The following is an 18875-nucleotide window of genomic DNA, read 5'->3' on the forward strand; positions in this document are numbered from 1 at the left end:
AGCACTGTCCCCATGACTTGTCCGGACTTGTCCTACCTGCCTATCTCCTTTTCCACCTATCCACTCCACCCTCTCCTCCCTGACCTATCACCTTCATCCCCTCCCCCACTCACCCATTTTACTCTGCTACTTGCTCCCCACCCCCACCCTCCTCTAGCTTATTTCTCCACGCCTCAGGCTCACTGCCTTTATTCCTGACGATGGGCTTTTGCCCGAAACGTCGATTTCGCTGCTCCTTGGATGCTGCCTGAACTGCTGTGCTCTTCCAGCACCACTAATCCAGAATCTGGTTTCCAGCATCTGCAGTCAATGTTTTTACAACATTCAGTTCATACCTACCTTCTCTAAACACATTGCAGATTTCCCTACACAATATCAACTGCTACAGTTTAATGTGGCAGTTCACCACCTTCAAGGGCAATTAGGGATGAACAATAAATACTGGCTCAGCCAGCAACACCAACACTGAATAAATAAAGAAAACTCCAAGATTCTTTAGGATGTAATGTTTCAATGATGTCACCCCTTACACTTCTAAACTCCAGCAGATAAAAGCCTAGCCTGTCCAATGTTTGCTAACACGCCAACCTCCAAATTCTAGGTATGAGAATATCACAGTGGCCCACGAACTCTAAGATCAAAGCACACTTCAATGAGCTAGAATTTCATAGTACATCCACTTTTTTTGAGCTAAATTGATCAACATTTTAAATGTGATATTTGAGCATATGAGGAAAGGAGTCAGTGATTGGTGAGGTTCCCCCATACCTGGCCTTCTCATTCCAATCTACCCACCTCTCAAAACACACCTTGAAGAGGTCACTGTGCAGCTGACAGCAGAACTCCACCATCCCTGTCCCCACCATTCTGAACCTCCCTCCTCTCGACATGGCTCCAACAAATGGCCAGCTGTGTGCACTGCTGTTCCCTCACTCATTATGTTCTCAACTCCACTCCAGCACAACCCTGAAGACCTGCAGCAATGGTGTGCAATCCAATTAGCTCAGCCTAACAAAAGGCAAAGTTGACAGACTTAGCAGAACTGTGCTTGAATCAGATGATAGGAAATGGTGCACACACACACTACATGACGGAACTATTCACCAAACAAATGCTGGAAACTGTGCCCCACAGTATGGGTACCTGGTGTCAGGTGATCAAGTGATGCTGCTTCCTGACCATTCCACAGCACACTTGTGACTCTGCGCTGAACACTGAAGCAAAAACCTGTTCATCGGTCATCTCCTTATTTTCCTTTATTAATTCTCAATGCTCATTTTGTTGACTCTATTCCGCTTTAAATATTTATAGAAACTCATACCATCTGTTTTAATATCCCTGGTTAGCTTTCTCTTCTGCTAATTTTTCATCCTGTAAATTTTATTGACATCCTTTACCTTAGCACAATTATGTTTTCTCATTTATGTTTTGCAATGACATATCTAGTTAACCAGGGCCATCCCAAGGAACTTTGCTCACTCTAATGTATCTACCAAATGTTTTCAAAAACCCCCCTTAAATATCTTCCACTGTGCCACTCTTGATCTATCCTATGACATAATTTGACAATTCACTTCAGCCAGCTCTGCTTTCATATTCTTTTAAAATTTCCTTGGTATAAATTTGAAAAAGTTACTCATCTCAGAGTCGCTCCTCTCTCCCTCAAATTGAAAATAAAATCCAATCATTATGCACTCACTAGTGCCTGGGGTGCCTTCACAATGAGGTTATTAATTTATTCTGTCATTGTACAATACTAAATCCAGTATAGCCTTCTCTCTGGTCAACTCAAAGACATGCGATTCTAAGAAACCATCTTATAAATAATCTCTGATCTCAACTCGACTATGTTTGCCCATTTGATATCACAAGTTTATACGGAGATTAAAATCTTTCCTGATTATCACAATGCCTTTCTGACAAGTTCATTATTTCTTCCCTTATGCTCCACCATGTTGAGTGGCTACTGTTACAGGTCCTGTACATCATGCCCGTAAGTGATCTTTTACCTTCATCATTAACTTCTACTCAAATGTTTTCTACATCTTGGTTTCCTAAACTTAAATCATCAATCTCTATTATGTCAACACAGTCATTAACTAACAGAGGTATCGCTCCATCTTTTCCCATTTTCCTGAGATTTCGGATGCTATATGCATTCAGATATAGAACCTTTTATTCAGCTTTTCACTCTGGAAATTCTAGTCTTATCTGTTGGTTCACTCTTAGTCAGTCAGTGAGTACAAATCTATCAGTCTGATTATTCTGTTCTACACTGAAACCTCTCTCTTCAGCCTACTACTTTCTTTTGGATGTTGAACATCTTCCAGAACTTAATCTCTTCCCCCAACTACTTAGTTTAAAATCCTCTCTAATCCTCTCGTTATGCAAGTGCAAGAACACAACCTCTAACATGATAAAAGTGAAATTCATCCCAATGATACAGATCCCACTTGCTCCCAGTATTAGTGCCACAAACTGGAACCCACTTCCACCTGTCTTTGACCAATGTGGTCATCTGTTTAATCTGATTCACTGTGCTGATTTGCACATGGTACAAGTAGCAATGCTGACTGTAAATGTTAGAATTCCTTCTTAACTTGGAACCTAGCTTCTCACGCTGACTATGAGAAACTACCTTTTGCTGGCTAGTGTTGTTGGTATCTATAATGGAGCAATACAGGATTCTCTCCTCAAGATGTTTTAACAAGCTAAAATTTCCACATATGAGTAGTCCTACTTAGAATTATGGTTTCATTCATGTAAAACACTACTTCAAGCAAAAGAATTAAGTGAGACATGGGGGCTCACACAGGAATCGATGTGAAAACTAAGAGTTAGGTACCTTGGAATGTACTCCTACTTGGAAAATTTAACACAGTTTGGAATACCAGACTAAGCAGGTACATAACTTACTTCAATAACATACACATAAATCAAAGGCAGAAATTCAAACCTATAATTGACATGTTAATTGTGTCCCTCAGTCCCTTCATAGCAGCAGGCACCATACCACTACTTCCTGGGCATTTCTGTTGTGCCCTTGGTGCTCTCAGTGTGCACCATCACCTGATCACATCATTATGCAATCAGAACTTTATAAAGAAACAGCGATTGACGAGACAGAACATTAAAAAATTAAAATAAAAAAACATTAGTTAAGGAATTGTTAAATGAGCATAATCTGTACAGGTGATAAGAAAAAACGAAGAGGTACTTGAAAGTGCAAGAGCATAAAGAACTTCAAATAGTAACATACAAAGAAAAGTTCAGAATTTCAGCCACTTGAAAAGCTACAGATCCTTCAAGGCAAAGTGCAATGGAACAGAGAGGGGTGCAATCTTGGCAAAGTTGGAAGACATGTTACGAGTGGTTGAGGATATATTGTAGTATATGTGCAAAGGTACACAACAGACAAATGTGGCATATTATGTCAACAGATAAATAACAGCTAGTGATTTGCAACGTGCAGTGGTATCCATGCAGATTGCACCCTAATTGGTATAGACTGCCAAGGATGCAAACTCACAGCACTTATTCATCCACATTGGTAAAGGGAGAAGGTATTCACCCACTTCCACTAAAACTTTCGGCACACTGATGAAATGCTTATATTAATCATAAGCACTCTTCCCATCTGCAGCTCTGCCACTAATTATATCCAATATATTGAACAAGACACTAAAGATTATTTGGATAGTACTTCACTTCCTTTAAGGTCTCTCCCATCAGGACACCACCAGTGCAGATGATGTGGGAATATAATGAACTTTAAATCACACCATCCTGAAGTGAATATGTATGGTGATGCTGGAACTCCAAATCCAATTCCACTGTGGGGAAAACCTTTACTACAAGAACGGTAACTGTTCACAAATTAGGCCCACCATCGCCACAGGGAATAGAGGACAGATGATAAATATGGCATGCCAGAATTGATCATAATTCAAGAACAGTACTGGTTTCAAACCTCACAGACCAATGTCTTTTCAAGGACAAAGCAGATTTTTAACAACATAAACTTTGTCAATTTTAGAACCAGTTAATAATTTAGCATTCAGAAAATGGTGCTAGCAACCATATGGACATTGTCATTAAATTGTCGTTGGCCTTTTTAAATTGTACAGTTTGATGCAATGCTGTCATAAATTAATGAAAAGTTAAGAAAAATTCCTTTTTTTGCCAAATGTTCTAAGACAGAACATTTCGTTCCCAAACAAACACATCAATTTTTATGTAAAGCAGCATCTCATTTGCTTTGGCCACAACTTTAACCCATTCTGATCTGGTCAGCTAAATGGTCAAACTATCAAATGCACTTCTCACTCATATCATTCAAGTCAATTGTACTTCTTGCCTTTCAGTACCCACAACCTTTCTAGAGGTTCAGCTGTCAAAAAAAATCAGAACTGATGCTTGTTAATTCCATTGCAAGGTACAAGCAGTCATACGTGTTTTGATTATTTTGAGGATGGAATTTATAATCAAGAACAATACATACCAAGGCACTCAATGTATTTTTAAAACCACATATATACTCAGTGTCCTCAATGCTGGTGGTGTTAAACCATCGAGCTCTACACAACATAAACAATCATAATAAATATGCTAGTCAAGGTTTTCTTTATTGAAGACAAAGGCTAAGAAAATCAACTTACAGGAGAAATTATCTGAACCAGAATGGGAATCTTGAGCCAACATAGCATTCAAAAGTTATTATGCTAAATGTCAACCCCTTCTGGAGAAAAAAAAACTTGGACCAACATAGAGATATGAAGTGTGCGCCAGAGTTCAGATATTAAAGATTGTGCTTTGCAAACCAGTTTGTGTAATCTAGGCTGAATCTATGATAATCAGTTGAGAAGATCAGCAGGTTTGGCAGCATCTGTAGACAGAAAGCAGAGTTAACATTCTGGGTCCACAGACCCTTCTTCAGAACGGTTTAGGTATTTAGCTGGATTGGACTGTCCTTGACTTACTATGTCAGAACCTCCTGAGCAAAGGATTATCCCCACTAATTCTGAGCAAGGATCACTGGACTCAAAAGAACAAATAACAAAGAAAATTATAGCACAGGAAGAGGCCCTTGAGCCCTCAAAGCCTGCACTGATCCAGATCATCAATCTAAACTTGTCACCTATTTTCTAAGGATCTGAATCCCTCTAAGCCCTGTTCATTCATGTATCTATTTAGATAGATCTTAAATGACGCTATCGTGCCCGTCTCTACCACCTTCGCTGGCAAAGCATTCCAGGCACCCACCACCCTCTGCGTAAAGAATTTTCCATGCACATCTCCATTAAACTTTTACCCTCTCATCTTAAATCCGTGACCCTTCATAACTGAGTCCCCCATGCTGGGGAAAAAGCTTACTATCCACCCTGTCTACACCTCTCATGATTTTGTAGACCTCAACCAGGTGCCCCCTCAACCTCAGTCTTTCGAATGAAAATAATCGTCATCTACTCAACCTCTTTATAGCTAGCACCCTTCATACCAGGCAACATCCTAGTGAGCCTCCCCTGCACACAGTCTCCAAAGCATCCACATCCTTTTGGCAATGTGGCGACCAGAACTGTATGCAGTCTTCCAAATGTTACAGCTGAAAAGGCCACATGACCGGTCAACTCTGGTACTCAATATCCTGTCCAATGCAGTGTGCCCTTTTGAACAATATAGATCTGCATTGCCATCTTCAGGGTACAATGGACCTGAGCACCCAGACCTCTTTGTACATCAACTTTCCCCAGGGCTTTTCCATTTACCGTACGGTTTGCTCTTGAATTGGATCTTCCAAAATGCATCATGGCGCATTTGCCCAGATTGAACTCCATCTGCCATTTCTCTGCCCAACTCACCAACGTATCTAAATTCTGCTGTATTCTCTGACAGTCCCCTTCACTATCTGCTACGCCACCAATCTTGGCGCCATCTGCAAACTTGCTAATCAGATGATCTATACCTTCCTCCAGATCATTTATGCACATCACAAACAACAGTGGCCCCAACATAGATCCCGGTAGAACACCACTTGTCACAGTTCTTCATTTTGTGAAACTCACTTCCACTACTACAGTCTCCTGCTGCCCAGCCAGTTCGCTACCCATCTAGCTAGTACACCCTTGATCCCATGTGACTTCACTTTCTCAATCAGCCTACATGTGGAACCTCAAACGCCTTTCTGAAGTCAATGTACTGTCACTCAATGGTTTGCATTGCTGCCTCAACGCCAGGGACCTGGGTTCGATTCCTGCCTTGGGCGACTGTGCAAACTCAGCAAAGACATTGTCCCAGTGTCTGCATGGGTTTCCTCTTGGTCCCTCCCATAAACCAAATATGGGAAGGTTAGGTGACTTGGCCATGCTGCATTGCCCATACTGTTTAGAGAAGTGTAGGTTAGGTGCATTAGCCTGAGGTAAATCTAGAGTAATACAGGAATGGATCTGGGTGGGTTACTCTTCGGAGGATCGATGTAGACTTGTTGGGCTGAAGGGCTTGTTTCCACACTGTAGGCATTCTATGATTCTACATGACATCTCCAGCCCTTCCCTCATCAATCAACTTTGTCACTTCCTTAAAGAATTCTATTAAGTTGATAAGACATACCTTCTCTGCACAAAACCACATCGCCTATTACTAAGGTGATTTTGTTCCAAATGTAAATAGATCGTATCGCTAAGCAACTTCTGTAACAGCTTCACTGCAATTTACAAACTCTCCAGTCTGCAACTCCCTGGATTATCCTTGCTACCCTTCTTAAACAAGGGGACAACAATGGCATTTCTCCAGTCGCAAAAGGTAGAAAAAAAAGTTGGAGCTATGTACACGCCTCCAAACACTAGTCAGGAGCTGCAGTGCCAGAAAATAGAAAAGCTGTGTAGGAAAAGCAAGCTAGTGATAATGGGAGATTTCAATGTGCAGGTGGACTGGGTAAATCAGGTTGGTAGCGGTTTGCAAGTAAAGGAATTTGTGGAATGTCTACAAGACGGCTTTTTGAAGCAGCTTTTGTGCGGCTCAACAGGGAACAGGCTATACTGGATTTAGTGTTGTGCAATTAGGTAGACTTGATAAGGGAGCTGAAGGTGAAGGAACCCTTAGGAAACATTGATCATAATATGTTTGAATTTACTGTGCAAACTGAGAAGATGATAGAATCAGAGGTAACAGTATTCCAGCAAAATAAAGGCAACAGAGGCATGAGGGAGGAGCTGGGCAGAATCGACTGGGAGAGGATCCTAGCAGGAAAGGCAGACAGTGGAAGAGCAATGGCAGGGGCTTCTGGGAGTAATTCAGGAGACACAGCAAAAACTATTCCTTTGGAAAAAGCAGCGTGATACAGGGAGGATAAGGCAAACCTGGCTGACTAGGCACTGGGAAACCAGAGGGTTGCGAAGCTGGCAAAGACCAACAAAGGGCAACAAAAAAAAAGTGGGCAAAATATTAAATATGAGAATAAGCTAGCCAGTAATAAGGAATACTAAGAGTTTCTTCAGATATATAAAGGGGCAAAAGAGAGGCAAAAATGGACATTGGACCACTGGAAAATGATGCAGGAGAGACAGTAGTGGGGAGCAAGGAAATGAGGTTGAGAAACTGAATAATTAATTTAGCATTACTCTTCACAGTGGAAAACACGAATAATATTGAGAGAGTTGGGGGCAGAGCTGAGTATGGTGGCCATCACCAAGGAGAAGATGCTCGAAAAACTGAAATGTCTCATAGTGGATAAATCACCTGAACCTGATGGGACTACACCCCAGAATTCTAAAGGAGATAGCTGAAGAGATAGTGGAGGTCTAAATGGTGATCTTTCCGGAATTGATCGAGTCAGGGAGGGTCCCAGAGGACCGGAAAATGACCAACGTGGGACCCCTGTTTTAAAAGGGAGTAAGTCAACAGATGTAAAATTACAGATCGATTAGCCTAACCTCAGTCGTGGGTAAGATTTTGGTGAACATTACCAAGGATGAGATTTCTGAATATTTGCAATTGTATGGTGAAATAGAGCAAAATCAGCATGGTTTCATCAAGGGGAGGTCATGCCTGACAAATCTGCTAGAATTCTTTTAGATGGTAACGAGCAGGTGAGACCAAGGAGAGCTAATGGATGTTATCTACCTGGACTGCAAGAAGGCCTTTGACAAGGTGCCATACACAAGACTGCTGAGTAAATATGGGCCCATGGTGTTAGAGGCAAGATGCTAGCATAGACAGAAGATTGGGTGTATGGCAGAAAGCAGAGAGTGGGGATAAAAGGGTCTTTCTCAGAATGGCAGCTGGTGACAAGTGCTGTTCTGCAAGGGTCAGTGTTGGGACCACAAATTTCACTTTACACATTAACAATCCAGATGAAGGAATTGAGGGCATTCTGGCTAAGTGTGCAGACGACATAAACATAGGTAGTACTGAGGCAGCGGCAGCGAGGCTGCAGAAGGATTTGTACAGTTAGGAGTGTGGGGAAAAAAGTAGTGGCAGATACAGTACAACGTGGGCAAGTATAGGAGAAGAGTAGAAGCATGGATTATTTGCTAAATGGGGAGAAAATTCAGAAGTCTGAAGTGCAAAGATTTGAGAGTTCTCGTCCAGTATTTTCTCAAGGTAAACTTGCAGGTTGTGTCATTAGTTAGGAAAGCAAATGCAAAACAAAAGCATTTATTCTGAGAGTACTTGAATATAAAAGCAGGGATGTACTTCTGAGGCTCCAAGGGTCTGGTCAGACTACATTTAGAGTATTGTGCACAGTTTTAGGCCCCATATCTCAGGATGGATGTACTGGCCGCGGGATGGGTTCACAGGAGTTTCAGGAGAATGGTCCCAGGAATGAAAAGCTCAACGTATGAGGGATGTTGCAGACTGACAATACTCAATTGAGTTTAGAAGGATGAGGAGGGATCTAACTGAGACCTACAGAATAGTGAACTGCCTGGACAGAGTGGACGTTAGGAAGATGTTTCCATTGGTAGAAGAGACTAGGACCCAAGGGCACAGTTTTAGAGTAGAGTAAAGAGAAGACATTTTAGAACTGAGATAAGGAGAAACTTAAATGGTGAATCTATGGAATTCACTAGCACAGAAGGCTGTGGAAGCCAAGTCATTCAGTATATTTAAAATGAAAATAGATAGGCTCTGGATTGTCAAGGGGATCAAGGGTTAGGGGGAGAAAGCGGGAGCATGGGGTTGAGAAACTTATCAGCCATGATTGAATAGCAGAACAGACTCGTTGGGCTGAATGGCCTAATTTCTTCTCCACTATGTTCTGCATGCACTCTGCCAAACCTGGCCAAATGACAGCTATTTTTAAGAAAGTCAGTCAGCATTTCCCCATTCAATCACTGCTCAGTTTAATACCAAAAAGAAAAATCACAAAATTGCTCATCACCCGACTAAGACTGCAATTAAATTTAAATCAGTAACCCACAGAATTAAGGACTTCTGTAAAGTTCACCAGCTTTGTTAGCTTTATTCCAATAAAGCATCAGACACTGCAAATTTTAAATGCTGTTCAAATTTGCAATACTGATTTCCAACCAATCTCTACATACTGATGGAATAAAATCAGCTTGCATTTATCAGCAGTTTCTAATATCTTAGATGTATCAGGGTGGCCATACATGGGAAATTTTTTAAAAAAAAGACACTGGAGGAATTCCAGGGAATGCTACTATAAACAACCAACATTCACATAACAATTCCTAACCATAGCCTATCATCTGGTTTTTCACATCATTCCCTTGAGAATCTTAAAAACCAGAGCACAATTCTTGGCATTCCAAGCTTACATTATTCTGATCAGAGCATTCTCTATTCAGGGTTCATGTACTGACATTACCGTCATTTAGTGCCTTCAGAACACTTGCGTTGCAAGTAAATGAAATTACATTGAGGTACTCTTGAGTTGTCAATAATGACTAAAGAAAATAATTCAGTCCAGGTCAGAAACGTTAATGGAACAGACTGTGGGAAATAAACTCTCAAGTCACTTCTTAAATGGAAAAATAGCTTGCATTCATGTCACTGAACCAACAAGATCAGAGGAGTGCAAACAAAGTACTTACTGATATGTTTAAGATTTCCAGATGTGACTGTGTAACTATGCTTTTGCTGCAAGTTTGCACCATGCTAAAGAGTTATTCAGGCATTACATATATATATTGTTGACAAGTTCAAGATGTCACAAGGTGACAGAGTGGCAATTTTGCCCAATAATGAATGGAATTAAAAGTTTGACGAGAAACAATCCCATAGGAATTGAACCAAAAAGCTGCGTGACAAATTGAATATTTGCACAAGAGGAGTCATTCTCAGCAAGCCAATTTGGAAAGTGAATCCACAGACCAGGAAATAGCCCATCAACATTTTGATGCATTCATTCAACGGAGCTGGGGATTCATCATCTCATTCAGACATGCAATTAGGTCATAAAAACAATATACCTCATGAGTAGAAGGATATGGGAAATTTGAAATCAACAAAGCACTGGAGGCCTGTTACCAGCAGTGTTCCATAGGGATTGGTGCTGGGTCCACTTTTTTTTGTGCTTTTATATAAATGATTTGGATGAGAAAGAGAAGGCATGATCAGTAAGTTTGGATGAGACCAAAATTGGTGGTATAGTGCGTAGTGAAGAAAGTTATCTAAGATTACAAAGAGATACGGATCAATTGGGTCAAGGGGCTGAACAGTGGCAATGGAGTTTAATTTGGATAAATGTGAGGTATTGAATTTTGGTAAAACAACCAAGGGCAGGTCTCACATAATTAAAAGTCAGCCCTTGTGCCATGTTGTATAACAGGCAGACATAGGGATTCAGGTCATAATTTCGCATCACATGTAGTCAGGGTGATTAAAGGCACTTAGCACACTGGCCTTTATTGCTCAGACCTTGATGTGTAGGTGTTGGGACATCACGTTGAGCTTATATAAGATGTTGGTAAGGCCTCTACTGGAGAACTGTGTCCAGTTCTGGTCACCGTTACATGAAAGATATTATTAAATTGGAGAGGGTTCAGAAAAGAATAAGCAGGATGTTGCCGGGAATGGAGAATTTGAATTATAAAAGAGGGGCTGGATAAGCTGGGACCTTTTTTCACTGAAGCATGGGAGGTTACGTGGTGGCCTGATACAGGTATATGCTGGAAATGTGTTGCTGGAAAAGCGCAGCAGGGAATTATAAAAGAGGGGCTGGATAAGCTGGGACCTTTTTTCACTGAAGCATGGGAGGTTACGTGGTGGCCTGATACAGGCTTATGCCCGAAACGTCGATTCTCCTGTTCCCTGGATGCTGCCTGACCTGCTGCCCTTTTCCAGCAACACATTTCCAGCTCTAATCTCCAGCATCTGCAGACCTCACTTTCTCCTGATACAGGTATATGAACGGTATAAAGAAAGTAAATGGTAGATACTTTTTCCCTAGGGTGGTAGATTTCAAGGGACATATTTTTTAAGGTGAGAGGAAAAAGATTAAAAAAAAAAGATGGGAGTAATTTATTTTTAAAAATAGCGGTTCAGGTATGTAATGAATTTCCAGAGGAAGTGTTGGATGGAGGTACAGTTACTATAATTAAAATTCATTTGGATAAGTACATGAACAGAAATGCTTAGCGGGCTATGGGCCAAGCACAGGCAGATGGGATTCGTTTAGTTTGGGATTATGGTTGGCATGGGCGAGTTGGATTGAAGAGTATTTCCGTGCTGTATGACTATATAACTCTATCCTTTGATCAAACTTACATTTCTGACTCAACGTTGCCATTACTTCACAGGATTTGTTTCAGTAGTTTCATGTATTGTGCACACTGACCAAATCAGAAAAGTGGATCATGGTGCAATGTGAGGTATGAACGTATCTACTGATTGTTGAACAGTTCTATTTAACAGCAAAACTTCCAAGCAAACATTTGAACTTTGCCGGCTGGGATTAAAAACAAATCCAAAAGTGGTGTTATTGCAAATCAGTCCATAGCATTCCAAAGCTGTAAAAATTCAGTAAATGCCTCTAGTTAACATGGTAGACAAGCAGGAGGCTGGAAGAACACAGCCAGTCAGGCAGCATCTGACGAGCAGGAGAATTGACATTAGAGTATAAACTCTTCATCAGGAATGAGACTTGTAGACCAAGGCGGCTGTGAGATACATGGGGGGGTTTGGAGATGGGGAGAATGCAACATGATTAGATTAGATTCGATTCCCTACAGTGTGGAAAGAGGCCCTTCAGCCCAACCAGTCCACAGTGACCCTCCGAAGGGTAACCAACCCAGACCCATTTCCCTCTGACTAATGCACCTAACACTATAGGCAATTTAGCATGGCCAATTCACCTGACCTGCACATAATTGAATTTTGGGAGGAAACTGGAGCACCCAGAGGAAACCCACGCAGACACGGGGAGAATGTGCAAACTCCACACAGACAGTCGCCAGAGGCTGGAATCAAACCTGGGACCCTGGTGCTGTGAAGCAGCAGTGCTAATGATGAAGATGGGGGCAATGGTGATAGGTCAGAGAGGAGGGTGGAGCAGATAATTGGGAAGGAAGACGGACAGGTAGGACAGATCAAGAGGGCGGGTGCCAAGTTGGAAGGTTAGATATGGGATAGGGTGGGGTGAGGGGAAATGAGTTAACTGGTGAAATCCATATTGATCCCATGTGATTGGAGGGCCTCATGGCGAAACATGAGGTGTTCTTCTCCCAGGCATCAGATGGTTTGGGTTTGGCAATGGAGGTGGCCCAGGACCTGCACGTCTTTGGGGGTGTTGAAGTGTTCAGCCATGGGGTGGTGGGGTTATATCGTGCGTGTTTCCTGGAGATGTGCTCTGAAGCCTAATACCCGACGCCTGGAGGAAGAATGCCTCATATCTTCTGCCTTGGGACATTTCAACCACTCAGGATCAGTATGGATTTCACCAGCTTCATTTCCCCTCCACCACCTTATCAGCAAACCAACCTTCCAACTCTGCACCATGCTCTTGACATGAACTACTGTCCATCTTCCCTCCCACCTGTCTGCTCCACCCTCATCTCAATCATCTTAACTCCATCTTCACCCATCTGTCACATTCTCAGCTACCTTTCCCCCAGTCACAAACCACTCCCATTTATCTCTCAGCACCCTTGGCCTACAAGTTTCATGCCTCATGAAGCGCTTATGCTCGAAATGTCGATTGTCTCGCTCCGCAGATGCTGCCTGACTGGCTGTACTCTTCCAGCACCACACAATTTTGATCTCCAGCAACTGCAGTCCTCACTTTCCTCCAGGCTGTAGGTTGCCCAGACAGAAAATAAGATTTTGTTCCTCCAATTTGCAGTCTGACTTACTGTGGCAATGAAGGGTGCCAAGCATGGAATGTCAGAGAGGGAGAGGGAAGGGGAATTTAAATGGTGGTGACCAGGTCAGGCTGGCCCTTATTAGTCCGGCTGAGATACTCGGCGAAACGTTCACTCAATTTCCATTTGATATCACTGACATAGAGAAGACCACATCAGGAGCACCGGATGCAATAAACTAGGTTGGAGGAGATGCAGATGAACCTTCATTTTGACTGGAAAGACTGTTTGGGGCCCTGGATGGAAATGGTGCGCCAGCAGGTTTTGCATCTTTCACGGTTGCAGGAGAAGGTACCAGAATGGGGGTGGGCTGGTCGTGGGGAGTGTGGCACAAACCAAGGAGCGACGAAGGGAACGGTCCTTGTGGAAAGCAGAGAGGCTGGGGTGGGAAAGATGTTCTGGATGGTGGAGTCTAATTGGAGTGAGCGTAAGTGTTTGAGGATAATACGTTGGATACAGAGACTAGTGGGTGGAAAGTGAGAACAAGGAGGATCCTGTCTTTATTATATTTTGAGGTGGGGCGCTTAGAACAGTGGAGCATGGAAGAGAGGTGGTGTAGTGGGTGGCTGTATGGATGACAGAGGGGGGTAAGCATGTTGTTTAAAATAGGTGGACATCTGGGATGCTTGGAAGTGGAACATCTCATCAGAGCAGATGTGATGGAGATGGAGGAATTGGGAAATCAGGCTAGAGTTTTTGCAGGATACAGTTTAGGAGGATGTGTAGTCCAGATAGTCATGGGAGTCTGTGGGTTTATAATAAATGTTAGTCCGTAAACTGTCACCAGAGATGGAAATGGAAAGGACACGAAGGCGGAAGGAGGTGTCCAAGGTAGACCCAAGTGAATTTGAGGGCAGGGTGGAAGTTGTTGGCAAATTTGATGAACTGCTCCAGTTCAGCCTGTGTGCAGGACGCAGCACTGATGTAGTCATCGATGTAACGGTGGAAGAGCTGGGCAACAGTACCTATGCATGTACTGAAGAGGGACTGTTCAACGTAGCCGACAATGAGGCAGGCGTAGCTAGGTCCCATATGAGTACCCATGGCCACCCCCTGGATTTGGAGGAAATGGGTAGAGTTGAAAGAAACGTTATTGAGGGTGAGGACTAATTTGGCAAGGTTGTGGAGGGTATTGATGGAGGGGAACTGGATGGATCTGTTGGAGATGATGAAACGGAGGGCCTGCAGGCCATCATTGTGGGGAACGGACATGTTTAAGGTCTGCACCTCCATAAAGATGAATCGCTGAGGGCCAGGAAACTGGACGTTTCCGAAGAGGTGGGCGGCATGGTTACTGCCCCAGATCTAGATGGAAAGTGCCTGGACCAAGGAGGAGAGAATGGAGTCAAGGTAAGAAAGAATGAACTCTGTGGGATATGATGTGGCTGAAGAACTAAGTTTGTTTTGTTATTGGTCAACTTCAAAGTTATAGGCCATGTAACTTGCCATTTTATGGCTAATTCACAAAGTTTAGATCTAAATCTATTCATAAAATGACACCTTTTCCCACAAAATACAAAATTATGCCAATCTTATTTAAATGTTTTGAGTAGCAAGACACTTGGGAATATACAAGAATCAACAAGATCATAAGGAGTAACTCAGTAAACTGCACCAGATATTTTTGATATTTACTAAAAATCTCTAGAGCAGGTCGAACTTGAACCCAGGTGTCCTAGCTCAGAGGCAGGGACACAACCACTTGTGCTATGAAACTCTTTTAAACTGATCTAACAGTTGCTTGTGCAGCGGCACCAAATTAGATGAAGGTTTTTTATAAGTCACATGAGAAATGGGCTATATTGGCTGGGACAGCATTTATTACCCATGAGGTGGTTATGGTGAGCTACTTTCGTAAATCACTGCAGTTCATGTCCTGGAGGTAGATCTAAAACATTCTTAAATAATTCCAATCTCTTGACTGAAATCTTGTTAGCCGGTAGACAGGGAGATGAAGTGAAATGACTGAGATGAAGTGTACATTAAAGTCCTGTCATTCAGATGGCCACCCTTGACTCACCTTTCTGACAACTGTGATCCCAACATTTATTTATTTGTGACTGTTAAGAAAAAACATAGCTCCTGGAGTACAAGTGCATAATGCACAACCTGTCATACTTGCCTTTTGCAAACATCAATTGTAAGCTGCACCATAAATGCACACCCTGCCAATGGAGGGATTTCACTGCAAAAAGTATTTTTATCAACCTGTTCAGAGTTGCTATCACATACCTCTAGAGAAAGATGATACTTAAACTTGGGCCTTATGTTGTAGGGGTAGGGACATTACCATTGCACCATAACAGGACCCTTGCCCTGCCAACAGTCACATATACAAACTATTGCTCAATATTGCTTTTGGCCAAGAACACTCCACTTTTTTCTTGATGCCAGGCTGGGCTTCTTCAAAAGAGAAAAAGGCTCCTGAGTCTGAGACAGAGATGTTTCCAAAGAGAAATTCATTGGGCTCCACTCTGCCATTTGCCAAAGCCACATTTCCAATGCTATAATAATCTTTTCATCAGCCAAGGGTCCAACACTCTCGCCTAACAGGCAAAGCTCCATACCAAGGGAACGACAAACTGCCTTTTCAAAAAGAAAGCACATGGGAATGGAAATAACCTTTTGACACATGAAAGAAATTAATTGAGTAGGTGACGGAGTAGGGATAGATATTTGTCTACATCGATTGGCAGGAGGTGACAAGTGATGATCTCCGGGATTTGTAGTGGAGCCTCCCTTTCCCACCATCTTTATAATAGACTCAGACGAAGGGAAGAGATAATATTTATTTTTGATGCTAAGTCAGTGACAGAGAAAGTCATAGATGGAAGTAAAAGTCTCAAAAAGTCACTGACAGGTAATGAAAATAGTTTAATTATCAAGACTGGAAGGAATCAAACGCACTAAATAATCAGAGTCTTGGATTAAATGTAGAAAATGTGTAAACTGGTACCTTGAAACCATCTCCAACAAAAAACTGCACTCAGTACAAGGGCTGACTTTGAACTTGCCTTGTTTTTGTCAGCAGTTGTGTTCTGTAAACCTTTTCATCAAATGAATACTGGAACTGTAACGCAGTTATAAGCATGATTGAAGGCAGCTCAGTGCTAAGTACTACAGACTGGCACTGCCATGTCTGGCTGTCACAGAAACCAGCAATTGTTTCTAGACAGATAAGTTCTGTTTATTCTTGGAGCATTACAGTGGAGTTCATTCTTAGTGGAATCAAATCCATCACAATATTTAGGTTCATCAGCAAGCATATAATGAGCATTTCTGATCACTTGATGAAATCCTAAATCTATATGCCAGCATCCATACAGAAGGAATCCGAGAGCATTGTTTTTCCAACTGGTTTATCTGTTAGTCATGGTCCAAGTAGTGACCCCCTCACCTCAGTCTCAAGGCTGTTGATTCAAATCACATTGTTGGGCCTCAGCACAAAAATCAAGGTTGATGCCCTATATAGTACTCCGTTTAGATCTGAAATTTTGGTGAAGAGGTACATCCTGATCCCTTTTATAATATGCGTATGGTAAAGAAAATGCACTGTACTTCTACATACTTAGTTTACAAGTAAATGGAGACTTTAAAGCATGACACTAGCTAAAGCCACCTCAGTGACATTTAAGTAACAAGGAATGGCCCTCACAGATAGTTTCACCCACACTTAATACTTGTAATGTAGAACAAGTTATAAGGAAAAAAAAACTGATGATAGAACAGGATTTCACATTTCTAACCCTGATCACACTAAAATAACACCCCTTTGGAAGTAGTTACCAAATGAAGCTTAAATGTCCCTTCAAAACTACAAGCTTCTAATGTTTGAATTAATTCATTCTGCCACGTATTGCTGGCATGAGGAGACTTTTAGAGTACTGCCACTACAGTTCTATCACCTCTCTTGGAATCAGAGACCCCTACAGCGTGGAAAGATGCCATTTGCCCCATCAAACCCATACCTATTCTCCAAAAAATCATCTCACCTAGACCGCATCTCTGTGACCCTACATTTACCATGGCTAATCCACATCGCTTAAAACATTCCTGACAAGACGGACAACTTCAGCACGGCCAAACAACCGTCACATCTTTGACTGTGGGAGGAAGTCTGAGCACCCTGTGGAAACCCATGCAGACACTGGAAGGACAAGCAAACTCCACACAGGGCAGTCATCCAGGGCTGGAATCAAATCAAATAGCAAACACTTACACTGCTAAGAGTGAGAAAAACTACACTGCCTCATGAAATTAGGATGAAAACGTTTTCTAAATTGAGAGCGATAATTTCCATGACAGTATGCTACTCAAACGGTTATGACTTACAAAGCATCAAAAAAAAAACCGACAGGCCAAATTTAAGTGCTCCTGTTTTTGAAGAGGGTGCAGACTTGAAAAGTTGCTTTTCAAATATTCTTTGTTACGTAATTTTTAAAATAGATTTATTTTTAAAGCTGAAAATCCCATATTTACCAATAATACCACAGGATTTTGAATAAGTAACTACAATATAAACAATGTCTTTGTTGGCTGAAACTAACCTATGCAAAACAGAAGATGGTGGCAGTAATGTGCACAATGAGGCAATGCCTGGCATGAGGGCTCTGTCCCTTGAAAACACAAAAAACAAATATGAAAGATACTAAGAGTCTTAGACAGCCTGCAGCAATCAAGTATTTTGATAAAAATTGAAAGTACTGCAGATGCCAGAAATAAAATGAAAACAGAAATTGCTAGAAAAGCTCAGCACATTTGACAGCATCTGTGGAGAAAAATCACACTAAACGTTATGGGTCTAGTGACCTTTCCTCAATCAAATATTTTGAGAACATTGGAGAACAAGAAAATCAGGCAAAAGTTCACACCACCAGGAGCTTCAACATGCAGTACGAAAACAAAATACTGAAAATGTGAAATAAAATCTGCATGACACCATAAGACATAGGAGCAACATTCAGCTTTTCAGCTCATTGAGTCCATTCTGCCATTGAGATCATAGCTAATCTGATAATCTTCAATGTAACTTTCTGTTTCCCCCCCAACAACCCTCAATTCCTTTACTGTTTAAAAATGTGTTGCTTTAAGCACTGAAAAGAATTAATGACCCAGCCTTCGGTGGTAAAAAAAGTTTCACAGATTCATTCTCCTCAGAATAAGTTCTTCTTTTCTTCTGTCTTCCGTTTAATGATGGACTTTAAACAAAGAAATCCAGCCCCAATCCTTTAATTTATCAGTTTTTTTTTGTTGATTCTCTATCTACAGCCCACATCACATTCTTTGTCTGCATAATGCTAGCAAGCTGTTAAGTCTCTAGTTCTGGTCAAACATTACTGACCTGAAATGTTAACTAATTCACTAATTTCAGATACAACCTCATCCATTTCCGGCATTTCCTGCTTTGTTTAAAAATACAAAGGAACAGGAGTGGATTATTCAGCCAGATTCTGCTGCATCATTCAATAAGATTCTGGCTGATCTTCAATGCCTTCCACCTAACCCACCCATATGTCTCTACATCGTTCAAAATCGGAAATCTAACAAATTCTA

General features: G+C 41.7%; 1 protein-coding gene across 2 annotated transcripts in view; it reads right to left on the reverse strand.

Moving 5' to 3' along the window:
- Positions 1–18875, reverse strand: part of LOC122549258 (septin-7) — a 140868-nt gene that overhangs the window by 39961 nt on the left and 82032 nt on the right. The gene's annotated exons all lie outside the window — the stretch shown is intronic.

The sequence above is a fragment of the Chiloscyllium plagiosum genome, chromosome 4 (assembly GCF_004010195.1).
Source record: "Chiloscyllium plagiosum isolate BGI_BamShark_2017 chromosome 4, ASM401019v2, whole genome shotgun sequence".
NCBI classification, from domain to species: domain Eukaryota; kingdom Metazoa; phylum Chordata; class Chondrichthyes; order Orectolobiformes; family Hemiscylliidae; genus Chiloscyllium; species Chiloscyllium plagiosum.